Genomic DNA, 23,809 nt, shown 5'->3' with positions numbered 1-23,809 from the left:
AGCTTTACACCACTCCAGCCGACGCTTGGCATTGCACATGGTGATCTTAGGCTTGTGTGCGGCTTCTCAGCCAGGGAAACCCATTTCGTAAAGCTCCAGACAAACAGTTATTGTGCTGACTTTGTTTCCAGAGGTAGTTTGGAACTCGGTAGTGAGAGTTGCAACCGAGGAGACAATTTTTATGCTCTACACGCTTCAGGAATTGCTGGTCCCATTCTGTGATCTTATGTGGCCTACCACTTTGCGACTGAGCCGTTGTTGCTCCTAGACAACACCACTTCAGAATAACAGCACTTACAGTTGACCGGGGCAGCTCTAGCAGAGCAGAAATTTGACGAACTGACTTGTTGGAAAAGTGGCATCCTATGATGGTGCCACGTTGAAAGTCACTGAGCTCTTCAGTAAGGCCATTCTCTTACTAATGTTTGTCTATGGAGATTGCATGGCTGTGTGCTCGATTTCATACACCTGTCAGCAACGGGTGTTGCTGAAATAATTTGAAGGGATGTCCACATACTTGTGTATATTTAGTGTACTTGCAAGCAATAATGGTGCATTTGGAAAGTGACTTTTTCCACATTTTGTTACGTTACAGCCTTATTCTTCTTATCAATTTACACATAAAACCCCATAATGACAAAGAAAAAACAGAAATATCACATTTACATAAGTATTCAGACCCTTTACTCAGTACTTTGTTGAATCACCTTTGGCAGCGATTACAGCCTCGAGTCTTCTTGGGTATGACGCTACAAGCTTGGCACACCTGTATTTGGGGAGTTTCTCCCATTCTTCTCTGCAGATCCTCTGAAGCTCTGTCAGGTTGGATGGGGAGCGTTGCTGTACAGCTATTGTCAGGTCTCTCCAGAGAGGTTCGATCAGGTTCAAGTCCGGGCTCTGGCTGGGCCACTCAAGGACATTCAGAGCCTTGTCCTGAAGCCGCTCCTGCATTGTCTTGGCTCTGTGCTTAGGGTTGTTGTGCTGTTGGAAGGTGAAACTTCTCCCCAGTCTGAGGTACTGAGCTCTCTGGAGCAGGTTGTTATCAAGGATCTCTTTATGCTCCGTTCATCTTTCCCTCGATCCTGACTAGTCTCCCAGTCCCTGCTGCTGAAAACATCCCCACAGCATGATGCTGCCACCACCATCCTTCACTGTAAGGGATGGTGCCAGGTTTCCTCCAGACGTGACGCTTGGCATTAAGGCCAAAGAATTCAAACTTGGTTTCATCAGAACAGAGAATCTTGTTTCTCATAATCCGAGAGTCCTCCAAGCGGGCTGTCATGTGCCTTTCCTGAGGGCTGGTTTCTGTCTGGCCCCTCTATCATAAAGGCCTGAATGGTAGAGGGCTGCAGAGATAGTTGTCCTTCTGAAAGGTTCTCCCATCTCCACAGAGGAACTCTGGAGCTCTGTCAGAGTGACAATCAAGTTCTTAGCCACCTCCCTGACCAAGGCCCTTCTCCCCCAATTGCTCAATTGAGCTGGGCTGCCAGCTCTAGGAAGAGTCTTGCTGGTTCCAAACTTCTTCCATTTAATAATGATGGAGGCCACTGTGTCCTTGGTGACCTTCAATGCTGCAGAAATGTTTTGGTAGCCTTCCCCAGATCTGTGCCTTGATACAATCCTGTCTCGGAGCTCTACGGACAATTCCTTTGACCTCATGGCTTGGTTTTTGCTCTATAGACAGGTGTGTGCCTTTCCAAATCATGTCAAATCAATTGAATTTACCACAGATGGACTCCAATCAAGTTGTAAAACATTTCAGGGATAATCAATGGAAATAGGATGCACCTGAGCTCAATTTTGAGTCTCATAGCAAACAGTTTGAGTACTTGTTTAAATAAGGTATTAAAGTTTTTTTTATTGTTAATACATTTGCAAAAATTTCTAAAAACCTAATTTTGCTTTGTCATTATGGGATATTGTGTGTAGATTGATGAGATGTTTTGTTTATTTTATAACTTAACATAATTTGGAAAAGGGGAAGGGGTCTGAATACGTTCCGAATGCACTGCCAGAGGCGCGATCAATTCCGCTGAAATTCTTGTAAATTTAGGAATTAAATCTCACTCCCTTGAAAAACTCTAGCTCCAACAGCTGATTAAAACATCGGTGAGGTCATACATCTCTATCGTGTAAATTAAGTTAATACATGCAATCATCTGCAGAGAAATAAAAGCTTGCACAGCTAGGTTTACATCCTGGGCTGGTTCTACTCTTAAGCAATAAGGCCCGAGGAGGTGTGGTGTATGGCCAATATACCACGGCTAAGGACTGTTCATAAGCACGACGCAACGCTGAGTGCCTGGACACAGCCCTTAGCCTTGGTATATTGGCAATATACCACAAACCCCCTGAGGTGCCTTATTGCTATTATAAACTGGTTACCAACGTAATTACAGCAGTAAAAATACACGTTTTTTTCATACCCATGGTATACGATTCCATATACCATGGCTGTCAGCCAATCAGCATTCAGGGCTCCCACCACCCAGTTTATAATAGAAAATAGGATATTGATACAGCAAATACTGCTACCTGTACAGTAGTGCTGATGTGATTTTGATCCATACAACCAATATACAACCTACATACAACCTACATACAACCTAATATACAACTCTGATGCAACATAAGATCTGCCAGTGCTCCAGAGGTCCCTCTGTTAAATGTTAACTGATTGGTCCGACATCAAACCCCAGTGTGTGGACACAGCAAACACAGCCCTCACCCCTGTGTTGAACCAGAGGCCCCTGTCTCTGGTCACTCTCTGGATGGGAGCGGGCTCTATCCCTCTATGCTGTGTGTGTGTGTGTGTGTGTACGCATATATTTGCGTGGGCGTATGTGCTGGAGTTTGGGATAGTTTCATGGGGCAGGGCGGAGAAGTAAGTTGGAACTGGTCAACAGGACTAACACATTGCCCTGTTGCCCTACATTTTGCTTGATCACTTCAAATGAAGTACCTGTTAACCTGACAGTGACCATAAAGGCTAGTTTATAGTCAATGTGAGAAAAATGCAACTAGCTACGCAAAATGCCTGGTTGACTGCTGTGCTAAAATAAACTCCAGTCACGGTTGCCTACAGCCTTTTGACTTTTGGTTGTGGAACCATGTGTCTCATATGATGCAAGAGAAGCTACTCTTGCCCCATATATGCTTTCTGTCGGTAGCTCAGTCTGGCTGGAACGCAGTGTAATGTGACGCAATGTACTCATTTTGAGTACCTAATTGTGTTGTGAGCTTTATCTATGTAGACAATAAATGAGGCTTTAGAATTGTCTCGTGGAGGAAAATCTGATTTGACCAATTGAATTTAAAACTAATTTGTATTTGAAGATTCAGTTAAAGATTCAGTAAGATAAAGTTTCATCTGGCACACGCTTGACAGTCGATAACTGGTTTTCCTTGACCTTTCTGCGGCCAGGCATGCTATATGAGTCTACAGTGGCTTTTTATAATCGACTAGTCAAACAGTTTCGCCAGACAGCACATCTACAGTAGACACAGCTTGCTAATCAAACCAAAGCCAATGTGTGTTTGAGCAATCGGTAAGTCACATTTCAAGCCCAACCAGTGATGAATGTCACGTTTTTGTCCTCGCTGTCAATCACCCCTTATAACCCCGTTTTGCTTCATCATGTTCCTGTCCATGTCATCTGTGTAGCAGTGGCTAGATGTTCTTTACCATTCGGCCATCAGATTTGCCACCAATGCTCCTCATAGGACACATCACTGCACTCTATACTCCTCTGTAAACTGGTCATCTCTGTATACCCGTCACAAGACCCACTGGTTGATGCTTATTTATAAAACCATCTTAGGCCTCACTCCCCCGTATCTGAGATATCTACTGCAGCCCTTGTCCTCCACATACAACACCCGTTATGCCAGTCACATTATGTTAAAGGTCCCCAAAGCACACACATCCCTGGGACGCTTGTCTTTTCAGTTCGCTGCAGCTAGCGACTGGAACGAGCTGCAACAACAAACACTCAAACTGGACAGTTTTACCTCAATCTCTTCATTCAAAGACTCTCAATCATGGACACTCTTACTGACAGTTGTGGCTGTTTTGCGTGATGTATTATTGTCTCTACCTTCTTGCCCTTTATGCTGTTGACTGTGCCCAATAATGTTTGTACCATGTTTTGTGCTGCTACCATGTTGTATTGCTACCATGCTGTGTTGTCATGTGTTGCTGCCATGCTATGTTGTTGTCCTAGGTCTCTCTTTATGTAGTGTTGTGTTGTTCCTCTTGTTGTGATGTGTGTTTTGTCCTATATTTATGTTGTATTTTATTGTATTTTTTTAATCCCAGGTCTCTGTCTCCGCAGGAGGCCTTTTGGTAGGGCGTCATTGTAAATAAGAATTTGTTCTTAACTGACTTGCCCAGTTAAATAAAGTTGAAATAAATCAAATAAAAGCAGACCTGGGTTAACATTTGATTTAGATTTGTTTCTAATACTTGTTTGATTAAGTCTGTAGTGCCAGATGGGTTCCCATATTTATTTAACTCGGCAAGTCAGTTAAGAACAAATTCTTACTTTACAATGACGGCCTAGGAACAGTGGGTTTTGTTCACTGCCTTGTTCACAGGCAGAACAACAGATGTTTACCTTGTCAGCTCGGGGATTCGATCTAGCAACCTTTCGGTTACTGGCCCAACGCTCTAACCACTAGGTTACCTGCCTCACCAATTTGGGACTATTAAAATGGAATAAAGTGCCGCTTAAGTATTTGAAAGAAACAAATACTGTATTGAACTCAGGTCTGATGTGTTAGTTGTGGAGCATATTAACTGGTTGTCACTGTAAGATCCCAACCCCCACCATATTCTGTGAGTCATTGGACTATGGCTTTAAAACAAAAAATCATATTGCATCACCTCTCATGCATAACGAATCATAACTCACATGTCATAGTCAAACTTTCAGGGCCAAATACTACATTGTCATTGTCCCTGAGACAATCCCTACCTCATTCACAGTGAATTATGGTTTCAGCATCACTTGACATTCAACACCGGGTGATTTATCTAGCAGTAAGCTATGACACTACCTAAAGCTCACAGTCACACAGACATTGACTTGGAATCTTGGTAATACCAGCTAGCAAGAGGACCTTTTTGCTCCAAATACAGAAAGGTACATTTTGGTCGTTGGGCTTATCCAATATGAGAGGTCCAAAATATTTTACATAACATAATTCATATTATTATATATTTATAATTGTGTAAGGAAAGGGAAAGGATACACAGAGACAAGTAAATATAGAACGTATTTCATCCTTGATATAAATACAAAGGGACATGACTTCACACTAAACTGCATAGACCTTTGCAGTAAAGTAGAATCGTCGCTATAATAACTGTTTGGATAGTGCAATACATACTACACCAACAGGTAATCCTTTTGTGGGTGTGGATTCTAGTAAGATAAGTTGTGATTGGTCCCTCTTGCTGAAAGAGGCCAGCTCAATTTGAGGTCTATGAACTCTCGATCAAGAGACCTCTGATTCATAGAGGACTATACTAATACTGCCAATAGGAACCAATAACCACACTGAGCTACAGTAGCATAGAGGACTATACTAATACTGCCAATAGGAACCAATAACCACACTGAGCTACAGTAGCATAGAGGACTATACTAATACTGCCAATAGGAACCAATAACCACACTGACCTACAGTAGCATAGAGGACTATACTAATACTGCTAATAGGAACCAATAACCACACTGAGCTACAGTAGCATAGAGGACTATACTAATACTGCCAATAGGAACCAATAACCACACTGACCTACAGTAGCATAGAGGACTATACTAATACTGCTAATAGGAACCAATAACCACACTGAGCTACAGTAGCATAGAGGACTATACTAATACTGCCAATAGGAACCAATAACCACACTGACCTACAGTAGCATAGAGGACTATACTAATACTGCCAATAGGAACCAATAACCACACTGACCTACAGTAGCATAGAGGACTATACTAATACTGCTAATAGGAACCAATAACCACACTGAGCTACAGTAGCATAGAGGACTATACTAATACTGCCAATAGGAACCAATAACCACACTGAGCTACAGTAGCATAGAGGACTATACTAATACTGCCAATAGGAACCAATAACCACACTGACCTACAGTAGCATAGAGGACTATACTAATACTGCTAATAGGAACCAATAACCACACTGAGCTACAGTAGCATAGAGGACTATACTAATACTGCCAATAGGAACCAATAACCACACTGACCTACAGTAGCATAGAGGACTATACTAATACTGCCAATAGGAACCAATAACCACACTGACCTACAGTAGCATAGAGGACTATACTAATACTGCTAATAGGAACCAATAACCACACTGAGCTACAGTAGCATAGAGGACTATACTAATACTGCCAATAGGAACCAATAACCACACTGAGCTACAGTAGCATAGAGGACTATACTAATACTGCTAATAGGAACCAATAACCACACTGACCTACAGTAGCATAGAGGACTATACTAATACTGCCAATAGGAACCAATAACCACACTGAGCTACAGTAGCATAGAGGACTATACTAATACTGCCAATAGGAACCAATAACCACACTGAGCTACAGTAGCATAGAGGACTATACTAATACTGCTAATAGGAACCAATAACCACACTGAGCTACAGTAGCATAGAGGACTATACTAATACTGCCAATAGGAACCAATAACCACACTGACCTACAGTAGCATAGAGGACTATACTAATACTGCCAATAGGAACCAATAACCACACTGACCTACAGTAGCATAGAGGACTATACTAATACTGCCAATAGGAACCAATAACCACACTGACCTACAGTAGCATAGAGGACTATACTAATACTGCCAATAGGAACCAATAACCACACTGACCTACAGTAGCATAGAGGACTATACTAATACTGCTAATAGGAACCAATAACCACACTGACCTACAGTAGCATAGAGGACTATACTAATACTGCTAATAGGAACCAATAACCACACTGACCTACAGTAGCATAGAGGACTATACTAATACTGCTAATAGGAACCAATAACCACACTGAGCTACAGTAGCATAGAGGACTATACTAATACTGCCAATAGGAACCAATAACCACACTGAGCTACAGTAGCATAGAGGACTATACTAATACTGCTAATAGGAACCAATAACCACACTGACCTACAGTAGCATAGAGGACTATACTAATACTGCTAATAGGAACCAATAACCACACTGAGCTACAGTAGCATAGAGGACTATACTAATACTGCTAATAGGAACCAATAACCACACTGAGCTACAGTAGCATAGAGGACTATACTAATACTGCTAATAGGAACCAATAACCACACTGAGCTACAGTAGCATAGAGGACTATACTAATACTGCCAATAGGAACCAATAACCACACTGAGCTACAGTAGCATAGAGGACTATACTAATACTGCCAATAGGAACCAATAACCACACTGAGCTACAGTAGCATAGAGGACTATACTAATACTGCCAATAGGAACCAATAACCACACTGAGCTACAGTAGCATAGAGGACTATACTAATACTGCCAATAGGAACCAATAACCACACTGACCTACAGTAGCATAGAGGACTATACTAATACTGCTAATAGGAACCAATAACCACACTGAGCTACAGTAGCATAGAGGACTATACTAATACTGCTAATAGGAACCAATAACCACACTGAGCTACAGTAGCATAGAGTTACATAATGCACATCGAATGAACAGTCTGCCATGACTGTCAACCCCAATGGCACAGCCCTATGGATTGTGTATCACTTCCAATAGAGAAATGTTTATGGAGTTAATTCCGTCATACTTAGATGAACATGTTTCTTACTTAGATAAACATGTTTTTCTACTTAGATATTTTCAGTTATGCAAATTACGCAACACTACATGCAACAAAATCTCCGGGGTTTGGAAAGTTACAACAAAATCTTAAAGTAAGACTTTAACTTAAAGCCTCCATTATAAAAGGGTCATACATGCTTAAAACTTATTATGTTATAGTTATTATAATACATTATAGTATTATACCTACAAGCTTTAGGTACCGTCACCAATATCAAATGTGCACCTAATAAAAGCACCAATTGAAGCTCTCCTAAACCTAACTGTTATGTGATGATCACCTTTCACCACTAGAGGGCATTCTTGACAAATTATCCATATATGCATTGGGGAAAGTTGACATGGAACAGATTTTAGATTATGTTTTTTATTGTCACAGCTAAATGTATTGTTTTACAGGGTACGGCACCCCTAGATCAAATTAGGGTTAAGTGCCTTGCTAAAGGGTATATTGACAGATTAAATTTTTTTACCTTGTCTGTTTTGGGTATTTCAACGGGTGGCTTTTTGGTTACTAGCCCAACGGTCTAAACGCTAGGCTACCTACCTGCAGGCCAAAATACATGTCCCAAAGATGTAGAACAAGGATTTATACAGGTAAAAACAAACATCTACATGATTAGGTACCAAGACTGCAAATCAAGAGAGAGTGATCTTCAACTAGCCTACATTCACATGTTTTATGTATGCCTTTCCTTACCACAGTAAAGTAAAGGTAACTATTCCCTTTATACTGTAGCTGCCCAGACCTGCAGGGGCGGACTGGGACCAAAAATCCTTCTGGCATTTTTAACACATCGTCCCATTTTTTTCCTTGAGGCTCACCATTATTAGGCACATAATGATCATTTTGCACAAAACTGTAATTTAGACTGGTCCACTGGGCTAAAATGGACCAGCCCATCTGGAATTTGCACAAACTGCCCTATGGCCAGTCCATCTCTGCAGATCAGCTATGGCAGCTCAGAGTTTCCTGTTGTGTACGCTGCAGTATGTAGTCATTCAGCAGTGCTTTGGTCCAGTGTTTTTTTTTTAAACCACAATCCCTTTCGGAGTCAGATGTCATCGTGTGTAATGGAAAAGGAGCCTTTCTTTGCTAATTCCTTTTCTATCCGTGTTAGGAACACGGTGAAGGTGAAATGCCATTGTTACTGCTCCATGGGCATCTCTTTCTGTGTAATTAAATTCAGCAGAATATTATTTTGACTATGTCAATAAGGTGTTTTGTTAGTTTGCACAAACTCGTTTAAGTACAGTATTTCTGTTTTGAGATGGTAATTTGTTTTTTCAGTTTTCCTCTATTGCTGGGAGGACTATATTTCTCTTGGCCTGGGTAGATGAAGTGCCATTAGGAGAGTTAAAATGGAAGTGTGCTTGTTTGTAGGAGACACACATTACTGACTACCTAGGGGAGTTTATTCTGAAAACAACCAGCAGCACGGGTCTCGAGTGAGCTGCTGTCCACTGCTTTGAGTGAGGGACCCCACCTGCAAGCTCCTATTGGTCGATATCTAATAACGTGGGTGTGGCTGTTCAGTGTGGGCCCCCACCCGCAGTCTATTTGGACGGAGGGAGAAAGGCATGCTCTGAAACCCATCCCCACAACAACAGCACAGCCTGTGATATGAGAGGATTCTAAATTTGCCAAGCAGCTCCGGCATCCCATTCTCCGTGTTGGTACCTCCCTCTAGGAGACAGACTGACAGACAAGCTGGGCTGAGAGAAGCGACTGGAGAAGTACTGGAACTCAGACTGGAGTGGACGCTCTGACATCAGGTTACAGTAGAACACTCTGAACAAGCTCTGAACAAGCCGGGGCAGAGTTGGTAAAGGTAAGGGAAAGTTGGACATGGCTGTTTCTTCCTGTTCTCTGCTGCTTGCTGGTACTATAATAATTCACCAGGTGGATAATACTTCTAGGTGCTGTATGTTTCTGAATATATGTATGTTGTTCTTAATTGTCTTGAATTAAACATGGGTCATTTTAAATGTAGAATTTAAATAACAAGTAGATAGCAAAGGGATATTCAGTTGTCCGAGCGAATCAAGTATACAGGTTGGACTTGGAGCCCTTACAGTTATTCATCTGACTATCTGATAGACAGTCGACTTTTAGAGGTCAGATGTCTACCACACCCCTCACACACACACACACACACACACACACACACACACACACACACTCACACACACACACACACACACTCACTCACTCACTCACACACACTCACACACTCACACACACACACGTTCTATTTTAGCCTAACCATTTAAAATACCATGTTGTTTTTCTTCCTTGCGTGAAAGCCCCACTGGCAGCTGTTTCATCCTATTGGCTTTAGCACTATGTCCTGCTGCACACGGAGAGGAGATTGAGACCCTGTTGTTGTTATTTTAGTTGATTTATTTGACCATTTTAAACACAATACAACCACACACGTGGATACAGTACAATGGCATTCAATTCATTGAGGATGACACAAAAAAAGTTTAAAAACCTATTTCCATTGGGGAAATATACACATCTCAAACAAAATACATCTCAAATACATTTCATCAATAGGGAGGAAACAGTTAAAGGAATAAAATAGATTACCAAGTAAGCCAGATTACGAGAAGCAATTATACTTTATTTTAGCCTATGCAGTTTTAAAGCATTTTGCCCATAAACCATTTCATAAGGTATGGATTTGATGTGGTTTGGTATGGATTTTATATGGTTTGGTATGGATTTGATATGGTTTGGTATGGATGGGATAGATTTTATAAGGTTTGGTATGGATTTGATATGGTTTGGTATTGATTTGATATGGTTTGGTATGGATTTTATATGGTTTGGTATGGATGGGATAGATGTTATATGGTTAAGTATGGATTTTATATGCTTTGATATGGTTTAGTATGGATTCTATATGGTTTGGTATGGGTGGGATAGATATGATATGGTTTGGTATGGATTTTATATGGTTTGGTATTTAAAAAATAATAATTTCACCTTTATTTAACCAGGTACGCTAGTTGAGAACAAGTTCTCATTTACAACTGCGACCTGGCCAAGATAAAGCAAAGCAGTTTGACACATACAACAACACAGAGTTACACATGGAATAAACAAACAATAATACAGCAGAAATATCTATATACAGCATGTGTAAATGAGGTAGGATACAGGAGGTAAGGCAATAAATAGGCCATGGTGGCGAAGTAATTACAATATAGCAATTAAACACTGGAATGGTAGATGTGCGGAAGATGAATGTGCAAGTAGAGATACTGGGTTGCAAAGGAGCAAGATAAATAAATAAATAAATACAGTATGGGGACGAGGTAGTTGGATGGGCTATTTACTGATGGGCTATGTACAGGTGCAGTGATCTGTGAGCCTCTCTGACAGCTGGTGCTTAAAGCTAGTGAGGGAGATATGAGTCTCCAGCTTCAGTGATTTTTGCAGTTCGTTCCAGTCATTGGCAGCAGAGAACTGGAATGAAAGGCGGCCAAAGGAAGAATTGGCTTTGGGGGTGACCAGTGAGATATACCTGCTGGAGCGCGTGCTACGGGTGGGTGCTGCTATGGTGACCAGTGAGCTGAGATACGGCGGGGCTCTACCTAGCAGAGACTTATAGATGACCTGGAGCCAGTGGGTTTGTCGACGAGTATGAAGCGAGGGCCAGCCAACGAGAGCGTACAGGCCGCAGTGGTGGGTAGTATATGGGGCTTTGGTGACAAAACGGATAGCACTGTGATAGACTGCATCCAAATTGTTGAGTAGAGTGTTGGAGGCTATTTTGTAAATGACATCACCGAAGTCAAGGATCGGTAGGATGGTCAGTTTTACGAGGGTATGTTTGGCAGCATGAGTGAAGGATGCTTTGTTGTGAATTAGGAAGCCGATTCTAGATTTAATTTTGGATTGGAGATGTTTAATGTGAGTCTGGAAGGAGAGTATACAGTCTAATCAGACACCTAGGTATTTGTAGTTGTCCACATATTCTAAGTCAGAACCGTCTAGAGTAGTGATGCTGGACGGGCGGACAGGTGCGGGCAGCGATCGGTTGAAGAGCATGCATTTAGTTTTACTTGCATTTAAGAGCAGTTGGAGGCCACGGAAGGAGAGTTGTATGGCATTGAAGCTCGTCTGGAGGTTAGTTAACACAGTGTCCAAAGAAGGGCCAGAAGTATACAGAATGGTGTCGTCTGCATAGAGGTGGATCAGAGAATCACCAGCAGCAAGAGCAACATCATTGATGTATTCAGAGAAGAGAGTCGGCCCGAGAATTGAACCCTGTGGCACCCCCATAGAGACTGCCAGAGGTCCGGACAACAGGCCCTCCGATTTGACACACTGAACTCTATCAGAGAAGTAGTTGGTGAACCAGGCAAGACAATCATTTGAGAAACCAAAGCTGTTGAGTCTGCCAATAAGAATGTGGTGATTGACAGAGTCGAAAGCCTTGTCCAGGTCGACGAATACGTCTGCACAGTAATGTCTCTTATCGATGGTGGTTATTATATCGTTTATCGAGCGTCGCTGAGGTGCACCCATGACCAGCTCGGAAACCAGATTGCATAGTGGAGAAGGTACGGTGGGATTTGAAATGGTCAGTAATCTGTTTGTTAACTTGGCTTTCGAAGACCTTAGAAAGGCAGGGTTGAATAGATATAGGTCTGTAGCAGTTTGGGTTTAGGGTGTCTCCCCCTTTGAAGAGGTGTATGACCGCGGCAGCATTCCAATCTTTGGGAATCTCAGACGATATGAGAGGTTCAACAGGCTAGTAATAGGGGTTGCAACAATTTCGGCAGATAATTTTAGAAAGAGAGGGTCCAGATTGTCTAGCCCGGCTGATTTTTAGGGGTCCAGATTTTGCAGTTCTTTCAGAGCATCAGCTATCTGGATTTGGTTGAAGGAGAAATGGGAGAGGCTTGGGCGAGTTGCTGTGGGGGGTACAGGGCTGTTGATCGGGGTAGGGGTAGCCAGGTGGAAAGCATGGCCAGCTGTAGAAAAATGCTTATTGAAATTCTCAATTATTGTGGATTTATCGGTGGTGACAGTGTTTCCTAGCCTCAGTGCAGTGGGCAGCTGGGAGGAGGTGCTCTTTTTCTCCATGGACTTTACAGTGTCCCAGAACTTTTTTGAGTTTGTGCTACATGATGCAAATTTCTGCTTGAAAAAGCTAGCCTTAGCTTTCCTAACTGCCTGTGTATATTGGTTCCTAACTTCCTTGAAAAGTTGCATATCACGGGGGCTATTCGATGCTAATGCAGAACGCCACAGGATGTTGTTATGCTGGTCAAGGGCAGTCAGGTCTGGAGAGAACCAAGGGCTATATCTGTTCCTGGTTCTACATTTTTTGAATGGGGCATGCTTATTTAAGATGGTGAGGAAGGCACTTTTAAAGAATAACCAGGCATCCTCTACTGACGGGATGAGGTCATTATCCTTCCAGGATACCCGGGCCAGGTCGATAAGAAAGGCCTGCTCGCTGAAGTGTTTTAGGGAGCGTTTGACAGTGATGAGGGGTGGTCGTTTGACCGCAGACCCATTACGGATGCAGGCAATGAGGCAGTGATCGCTGAGATCTTGGTTGGAAACAGCAGAGGTGTATTTGGAGGGCAAGTTGGTCAGGATGATATCTATGAGGGTGCCCGTGTTTACGGATTTGGGGTTGTACCTAGTGGGTTAATTTGTGTGAGATTGAGGGCATCAAGCTTAGATTGTAGGATGGCCGGGGTGTTAAGCATGTCCCAGTTTAGGTCACCTAGCAGCACGAGCTCTGAAGATAGATGGGGGCAATCAATTCACATATGGTGTCCAGGGCACAACTGGGGACAGAGGGAGATCTATAGCAAGCGGCAACGGTTTGAGACTTGTTTCTGGAAAGGTGGATTTTTAAAAGTAGAAGCTCGAATTGTTTGGGTACAGACCAGGATAGTAAGACAGTACTCTGTAGGCTATCTCTGCAGTAGATTGCAACACCGCTCCCTTTGGCAGTTCCATCTGGTCGGAAAATATTATAGTTAGGGATGGAAATTTCAGTGTTTTTGGTGGTATGGTTTGGTATGGATTTTATATGGTTTGATATGGATTTTATATGGCTTGGTACGGATTTGATATGGCTTGGTACGGATTTGATATGGTTTGATATGGATGGGATAGATTTTATATGGTTTGGTATGGATGGGATAGATTTTATATGGTTTGTTATGGATTTGATATGGTTTGGTATGGATTTTATATGGTTTGGTATGGATGGGATAGATTTCATATGGTTTGGAATGGATTTGATATGGTTTGGTATGGATTTTATATGGTTTGGTATGGATTTGATATGCTTTGGTATGGATGGGATGTGTTTCATATGGTTTGGTATGGATTGTATATGGTTTGGTATGGATGGGATAGATTTTATATGGCTCGGTATGGATTTTATATGGTTTGGTTTGGATGGGATGTGACAACAATTTTGGACCCCCTTGTGGCTCCCCTAAATGTGGAGTATGAAATAATTTTTACATAACTAATTTTTGCTATCGTTCTTTTTTTACATCCGTTATTAGACAGTGGCAACGATGATGATTATGAACATGGTTTTTTTGCCTGCTAATGCCTGCAATGCAGTGAAGAAAACGATATGACAACAATAACGTCTAATGTAACTGGCCCCTCTAACAGTACAACTGGCCCCAGCTTGGCCCCCCCAGTTGAAATGGTCTAGAACCGCCACTGGATGGGATAGATTTTATATGGTTTGGTATGGATGGGATAGATGTCATATGGTTTGGTATGGATTTTATATGGTTTGGTATGGATTTGATATGGTTTGGTATGGATGGGATCGATTTCATATGGTTTGGTATGGATTTTATATGGTTTGGTAGGGATTTTTTATGGTTTGGTATGGATGGGATAGATTTTATATGGTTTGGTATGGATGGGATAGATTTTATATGGTTTGGTATGGATGGGATCGATTTGATATGGTTTGGTATGGATTTTTTATTTTTTGGTATGGATTTTATATGGTTTGGTATGGATTTTATATGGTTTGGTATGGATGGGCTAGATTTTATATGGTTTGGTATGGATTTTATATGGTTTTGTCAAGGTGTGGGTGTAGCTGGTGCATTGGAAGTCAGGTGCAGGAGAGCAGAGATGAGTGGACAAGGCACTTTACTGAGGCAATATATGAATAGAACGCAACCGCGTCACAAAAACAAATGCCCTCAGAACAAGTGAGGCTGCACTAAGTACAAAAATAACAAAGTACAAAGTACAGGCTGTCAAAATGCACGGGTGTCAAATATAACCCGGCGCAAACCAGCCAGAAGAGTGCCAACCTGACAATAAACAATTACACACACAGACATGGGGGGAACAGAGGGCTAAATACATGACAAGTAATGAGGACAATGTAAACCAGGTGTGTGGGAAAACAAGACAAAACAAATGGAAAATTAAAAGTGGATCAGCGATGGCTAGAAGACCGGTGACGTCGACCGCCGAACGTCGCCCGAACAAGGAGAGGAACCGACTTCGCCGGAATTCGTGACAGGTTTGGTGTGGATGGAATAGATTTTATATGGTTTGGTATGGATTTTAAATGGTTTGGTATGGATGGAATAGATTTTATATGGTTTGGTATGGATTTTATATGGTTTGGTATGGATGGGATAGATTTTATATGGTTTGGTATGGATTTTATATGGTTTGGTATGGATGGGATAGATTTTATATGGTTTGGTATGGATTTTAAATGGTTTGGTATGGATGGGATAGATTGCATATGGTTTGGTATGGATTTTATATGGTTTGGTATGGATGGGATAGATTTTATATGGTTTGGTATGGATTTTATATGGTTTGGTATGGATGGGATAGATTTTATATGGTTTGGTATGGATGGGATATATTTCATATGGTTTGGTATGGATGGGATAGATTTTATATGGTTTGGTATAGATTTTATATGGTTTGGTATGGATGGGATAGATTTTATATGGTTTGGTATGGATGGGATAGATTTTATATGGTTTGGTATGGATTTTATATGGTTTAGTATGGATGGGATAGATTGTATATGCTTTGGTATGGATTTTATATGGTTTAGTATGGATGGGATAGATTTGACAGTATATGGTTTGGTATGGATTTTATATGGTTTAGTATGGATGGGATAGATTTTATATGGTTTAGTATGGATGGGATAGATTTTACAGTATGGTTTGGTATGGATTTTATATGGTTTAGTATGGATGGGATAGATTGTATATGGTTTGGTATGGATGGGATAGATTTTACAGTATATGGTTTGGTATGGATTTTTATATGGTTTAGTATGGATGGGATAGATTGTATATGGTTTGGTATGGATGGGATAGATTGTATATGGTTTGGTATGGATTTTATATGGTTTAGTATGGATGGGATAGATTGTATATGGTTTGGTATGGATGGGATAGATTTTATATGGTTTGGTATGGATTTTATATGGTTTAGTATGGATGGGATAGATTGTATATGGTTTGGTATGGATGGGATAGATTTTACAGTATATGGTTTGGTACACCATTCCATTCCTCTGCACCAGTGTTAAGGAGAGAGATTTTTACATCCAGGCTCCTGTAGCACAGCGGTCTGATATTGGCAACTCTGGCTCTGGTGTGATGGCTACGAGAGTCTCTAATGAAATGAAAATAACCAGACAGGTAACTGGGGGGCAAGGTCATGTATAAACCATCAACAGTTTGATCTGCACCACCCGGAGATCAACTGGAAGCCTGTTCAGTTCCCTGAAATGGCTAGGACAAATGAGCATCCTTGGGCTGATCTTGAGTGTAATTCTCATTAGTTTGTTTTGGGACGTTTTGAAGTTTGTCCTTCAGGTTTTTGGTTATGCCACTGAGCCAAGCATAATCATAGTGGCACTGTGTCAAAGATGTTGCCAGGGTCCTCATAGTCTCTGTATCCAGGAACTGGAGTGAACCTTCTCAATGACCTTCAGAGCCATGAGTTCACCTGTCTTGTTGGCTCAGTTCACATCCCAAGTATGTAACAGAGCATTTCAGCTTCACAACTACTTCATTACACTTGACTGAGAAGTTGGAAGAGTTTCTCACTTTGTGTTTGGAACCAAACAGGATACATTCTGTCTTGCCCAAATGCAGAGACAGTTTGTTGTTGGATAACCACTTACTGACTTTAGTCAGTTGGCTGCTTAGGGTCTTTTCAACAGTCTTCTCATTCTAATGTGAAACCAAGAGGGTAGCATCATCCACATACATGAACAGGCAGAGTCCATGAACAGGCAGAGTCCATGAACAGGCAGAGTCCATGAACAGGCAGAGTCCATGTCAAAATCAAAAGCCTCAAAATGTTGAAGAGGTGGCAGAATGATCCAAATGGTGAAAATTCTTTAGAACACACAGAACACAGGCATTAGAACACAGACCAGAGGCATTAGAACACAGACCAGAGGCATTAGAACACAGACCAGAGGCATTAGAACACAGACCAGAGGCATTAGAACACAGACCAGAGGCATTAGAACACAGACCAGAGGCATTAGAACACAGACCAGAGACATTAGAACACAGACCAGAGACATTAGAACACAGAACAGAGGCATTACGACAAAGAACAGAGACATGAGAACACACAGAAAATAGACATTAGAACACGGAGAACACTACAGAACCACAGGGAATCAAACTGGATGGAGGGAGAGAAAGAGTGCGTGTGTGAGAGAGTGACAGATACAGGAAGTTGGGAGAAGAGAGACAGTGGTTGGGTAGGGGCGGTTGGAGTCCAACAAGTTGGCTTGAGTTTCTAAACCAACTCCAAATAGAAGACAAGGAATAGAGTTATGTACTGGAAATACCACATAGTCAGCATGGCCAAACTGGAGGAAGAAAATATCCCTTTTCCTGACAACAGAACAGAGATGAGAAAGTCACTGCGCCCTCCAGTTGTAGAGTACGTCCCAAAAGGCACCCTATTCCCTATCTAGTGCACACCTTTTGACCAGAGCCCTATGGGTTGAAGTAGTGCACCAAATTGGGAAGGGGGGTCATTTAGGATGCATCTGTAGTCATGCCTGTAACTAGTACACTGACTACAGAGCAAAACCAACACATGACCTTCTGTTCTACCCACTAGGGTGCCATGAGTGAAGAGAAAACAATCACCTGGGTGTAGAAGTGTGATGGATTGCTTTGCTAATGGAACCATTCATTCATTCATTAATTCCAATCCACAGCACTTTGTAAGTACAGTGGGGGGGGGGGGGGAAAGTATTTGATCCCCTGCTGATTTTGTACGTTTGCCCACTGACAAAGAAATGATCAGTCTATAATTTTAATGGTAGGTTTATTTGAACAGTGAGAGACAGAATAACAACAAAAAAAATCCAGAAAAATGCATGTCAAAAATGTTATAAAATGATTTGCATTTTAATGAGGGAAATAAGTATTTGACCCCTCTGCAAAACATGACTTAGTACTTGGTGGCAAAACTCTTGTTGGCAATCACAGAGGTCAGACGTTTCTTGTAGTTGGCCACCAGGTTTGCACACATCTCAGGAGGGATTTTGTCCCACTCCTCTTTGCAGATCTTCTCCAAGTCATTAAGGTTTCGAGGCTGACGTTTGGCAACTCGAACCTTCAGCTCCCTCCACAGATTTTCTATGGGATTAAGGTCTGGAGACTGGCTAGGCCACTCCAGAACCTTAATGTGCTTCTTCTTGAGCCACTCCTTTGTTGCCTTGGCCGTGTGTTTTGGGTCATTGTCATGCTGGAATACCCATCCACAACCCATTTTCAATGCCCTGGCTGAGGGAAGGAGGTTCTCACCCAAGATCTGACGGTACATGGCCCCGTCCATCGTCCCTTTGATGCGGTGAAGTTGTCCTGTCCCCTTAGCAGAAAAACACCCCCAAAGCATAATGTTTCCACCTCCATGTTTGACGGTGGAGATGGTGTTCTTGGGGTCATAGGCAGCATTCCTCCTCCTCCAAACACGGTGAGTTGAGTTGATGTCAAAGAGCTTCATTTTGGTCTCATCTGACCACAACACTTTCACCAGTAGTCCTCTGAGTCATTCAGATGTTCATTGGCAAACTTCAGACGGGTATGTATATGTGTCTTCAGCAGGGGGACCTTGTGGGCGCTGCAGGATTTCAGTCCTTCATGGCGTAGTGTGTTACCAATTGTTTTCTTGGTGACTATGGTCCCAGCTGCCTTGAGATCATTGACAAGATCCTCCCGTGTAGTTCTGGGCTGATTCCTCACCGTTCTCATGATCATTGCAACTCCACGAGGTGAGATCTTGCATGGAGCCCCAGGCCGAGGGATATTGACAGTTCTTTTGTGTTTCTTCCATTTGCGAATAATCGCACCAAATGTTGTCACCTTCTCACCAAGCTGCTTGGCGATGGTCTTGTAGCCCATTCCAGCCTTGTGTAGGTCTACAATCTTGACCCAGACATCCCTGGAGAGCTTTTTGGTCTTGGCCATGGTGGAGAGTTTGGAATCTGATTGATTGATTGCTTCTGTGGAGAGGTGTCTCCCTTTAAGAGTGTGCTGCTAATCTCAGCTCGTTACCTGTATAAAAGACACCTGGGACACAGAAATCTTTCTGATTGAGAGGGGGTCAAATGCTTTTTCCCTCATTAAAATGCAAATCAATTTATAACATTTTTGACATGCGTTTTTCTGGATATTTTTGTTGTTATTCTGTCTCTCACTGTTCAAATAAACCTACCATTAAAATTATAGAATGATCCTTTCTTTGTCAGTGGGCAAACGTACAAAATCAGCAGGGGATCAAATACTTTTTTCCCCCACTGTAGCACTTCAGAGTGAATCACAAATTAAATGCACACACACCACCACCGCCACAGCTAAAGGGTCAATCTGTAGTAGCTACATCCATTTCTGGACTATGTACCCATTGATTCTTGAAGAATAGAACTTATAAAGGCCTCATGAGCTTAGTTCAACAGTCATACCCCATCAGAATCCAAAATATAAGCTTGTTTTACTCCAATTTTTGTATACAAAGTAAACGTAAACAAACACTAAAAATCCTCTAAACATGGCTAAAACTATCATTTTCATATCATGGATGGTCAGTCCTTGCATCCATAGTGGTCTATGAATTTGAGTGGTTCCATTTCTCCAGTCCTATCCCTCAGCTTTTTAGTGAACCAGTGGCAATTCTTGTTTTGCTTTGTTATTGTTTTAACTGCTGATTGGCGCTTTAAGGAAAGGGAGAGAGAAACATCTGATCTTATCAGAGGAATCAGTCCAGTAACAGCTGAGAAACGAGGAATCTTCTGGACTCATATGTTGATGACAGCTTTATGTCTTCTACAACATTCTCCACGAAGCTTGTATGAGAGCCCAATTCCCAACCCTTTGTCTTACTTAGGTAGCCTGGTCCCAGATCTGTTTGTGCTTGCCAACAATGGTCAGTGTCACCATACATTATAGGTGTTAGTACAAATAGATCTGGGACCAGGTTAACTTCAAAGTGTTCTAGGAACAAGAATCTAAACAATGTGTCTGTGTCCCCATTATGGATCTAAAACCAGCAACTAAAATGGTGGCCTTAGTGTTCTAGAACATATCATAAACCAGAAACTAAAATGGTGGCCTTACTGTTCTAGAACATATCATAAACCAGAAACTAAAATGGTGGCCTTATTGTTCTAGAACATATCATAAACCAGAAACTAAAATGGTGGCCTTAGTGTTCTAGAACATATCATAAACCAGAAACTAAAATGGTGGCCTTAGTGTTCTAGAACATATCATCTTAGGGAGGCGACCGTTTTAACAGTGTCATGAGTTCAAATTTAATTTGCGGTTTTTAGTCAAGAATGCTGTGGCTGGAGATTTTTGATTTCCGAGGTTTGTAACAATGTGCTAAGAAACCAATGCATTTATACACAGGACAGAGCAGTGGTGGGAACAGGAAGAGAAACAAAGCCCTCAAATTGGCCCCAAAATGGCCATTGAAAAATATTGAGACTTCTTTCTTCGAATACCTTTAAAATGGGGAAAAGGCTTTAATTAAGGGGCATCCACACCAAGGATGATAACTATAGCGATAAATTATACATACTGTAACTATAAACATTGGCGAGCATCCACACCAGCAGATTGTTTATTGTTCTGCAGTAGGAGAAAGTGGGGTAAGTTGAGCCAAAGGGATAAGTTGAGCCACCCTTGTCTCTAGGTCCAAAAAAAACGTATTTTCATCCAGTCAAATGAATGTATTTTGTTAGATGATGCTTGTATCAAAAACAATACATCAGTTGGGGTCTCTATACGTTTTAATATTAGGTCCTAAACTTAGCATGAATGTGCATACTGTACTTATAGCTGTGTGGGCTAATATAGGCTAAATGTTTGCCTTGGGGTAAGTTGAGCCAATGGCCATGGGGTAAGTTGAGCCAATGGCCATGGGGTAAGTTGAGTCAATGGCCATGGGGTAAGTTGAGTCAATGGAAAGGTGAGCAAGCTGAAGTATTTTCTTCCCAGGCATAATGCAACACCATAGTTAAAGTCATGCCTGTAGCTATAACACCATAGTTAAAGTCATGCCTGTAGCTATAACACCATAGTTAAAGTCATGTCTGTAGCTATAACACCATAGTTAAAGTCATGTCTGTAGTTATAACACCATAGTTAAAGTCATGTCTGTAGCTATAACACCATAGTTAAAGTCATGCCTGTAGCTATAACACCATAGTTAAAGTCATGTCTGTAGCTATAACACCATAGTTAAAGTCATGCCTGTAGCTATAACACCATAGTTAAAGACATGCCTGTAGCTATAACACCATAGTTAAAGTCATGCCTGTAGCTATAACACCATAGTTAAAGTCATGTCTGTAGCTATAACACCATAGTTAAAGTCATGTCTGTAGCTATAACACCATAGTTAAAGTCATGCCTGTAGCTATAACACCATAGTTAAAGTCATGTCTGTAGCTATAACACCATAGTTAAAGTCATGTCTGTAGCTATAACACCATAGTTAAAGTCATGTCTGTAGCTATAACACCATAGTTAAAGTCATGTCTGTAGCTATAACACCATAGTTAAAGTCATGCCTGTAGCTATAACACCATAGTTAAAGTCATGTCTGTAGCTATAACACCATAGTTAAAGTCATGCCTGTAGCTATAACACCATAGTTAAAGTCATGTCTGTAGCTATAACACCATAGTTAAAGTCATGTCTGTAGCTATAACACCATAGTTAAAGTCATGTCTGTAGCTATAACACCATAGTTAAAGTCATGCCTGTAGCGATAACACCATAGTTAAAGTCATGTCTGTAGCTATAACACCATAGTTAAAGTCATGCCTGTAGCTATAACACCATAGTTAAAGTCATGTCTGTAGCTATAACACCATAGTTAAAGTCATGTCTGTAGCTATAACACCATAGTTAAAGTCATGCCTGTAGCTATAACACCATAGTTAAAGTCATGTCTGTAGCTATAACACCATAGTTAAAGTCATGCCTGTAGCTATAACACCATAGTTAAAGTCATGCCTGTAGCTATAACACCATAGTTAAAGTCATGCCTGTAGCTATAACACCATAGTTAAAGTCATGCCTGTAGCTATAACACCATAGTTAGTCATGTCTGTAGCTATAACACCATAGTTAAAGTCATGTCTGTAGCTATAACACCATAGTTAAAGTCATGCCTGTAGCTATAACACCATAGTTAAAGTCATGTCTGTAGCTATAACACCATAGTTAAAGTCATGCCTGTAGCTATAACACCATAGTTAAAGTCATGCCTGTAGCGATAACACCATAGTTAAAGTCATGTCTGTAGCTATAACACCATAGTTAAAGTCATGTCTGTAGCTATAACACCATAGTTAAAGTCATGTCTGTAGCTATTCATAGGTTGCACCTTTGTCACTAGTCGCGTCATGCCATTGTTATGAACATTCTCAATCCACCCTCTGCCATCGGCGCCATAGCGGTGCCCTAAAGTGGTGATAAGCCCAGTCCTTCTAGCTAATGGTATATCATCTAAAGTCAATCTGGTGACATTATGATGATGTCCTACTAATTATTTGCCTCCTTTTGAAATGTCATTGTATTGCCAAGCCACAATAATGCACTTCTGATGAAATCTTCATCAGCACTCATTGACAATGCATTGAGTAGAATGCTCAGTCGGGCATCAGTCCAAAACAATATTGGGAAAAAACGTGAAACCCATGAATGCACCATAGTTAAAGTTCTTATGTAGCTATGCACCATAGTTAAAGTTCTTATGTAGCTATGCACCATAGTTAATGTTCTTATGTAGCTATGCACCATAGTTAAAGTTCTTATGTAGCTATGCACCATAGTTAAAGTTTTTATGTAGCTATGCACCATAGTTAAAGTTCTTATGTAGCTATGCACCATAGTTAATGTTCTTATGTAGCTATGCACCATAGTTAAAGTTCTTATGTATCTATGCACCATAGTTACAGTTCTTATGTAGCTATGCACCATAGTGTGGCAAATTTTGGGGGGGTAGTCCGACCAAGACTCAAACCAAAATCCAGCAAATGTCAAGCCAACACCTTAACCGTTATGCCAAGACATCTGAACCGCTTGAGGAGGTCCCTATGTGTTAGTTTAAGGTCATTACAATGGGAACAGTTATGTACAGTACGTAGCTTCATACAGCGGCCTTATCCTGGATGCTGATTGGTTAAAACGGCATTCCGTCTCGGGCCTAACAACATCCGGACCATTACATCCTCCAATCACCTGCTTCTCGGGCGTTATCACTTCATCACACCACAGAAAATATAGACGTGCATACAGTTTAGTATCTTAGAGGTAACAGAGCGTCACAGTCAACACCCTG

General features: G+C 41.4%; 1 protein-coding gene across 1 annotated transcript in view; it reads left to right on the top strand.

The window, feature by feature from the left end:
* Positions 1–9,510: 9,510 nt before the first annotated feature.
* The window catches only part of LOC106598420 (KN motif and ankyrin repeat domain-containing protein 2), a 37,080-nt gene continuing 22,781 nt past the window's right edge, over positions 9,511–23,809 (top strand). Inside the window, exon 1 of the mRNA XM_014189463.2 lies at positions 9,511–9,749. The gene's annotated coding sequence lies outside the window, so the exon portion shown is untranslated. The remainder of the gene's footprint in view (positions 9,750–23,809) is intronic.

This window comes from Salmo salar, chromosome ssa03, assembly GCF_905237065.1.
Source record: "Salmo salar chromosome ssa03, Ssal_v3.1, whole genome shotgun sequence".
Taxonomy (NCBI): Eukaryota; Metazoa; Chordata; class Actinopteri; order Salmoniformes; family Salmonidae; genus Salmo; species Salmo salar.
This window is presented reverse-complemented; position numbering and strand designations above follow the sequence as displayed.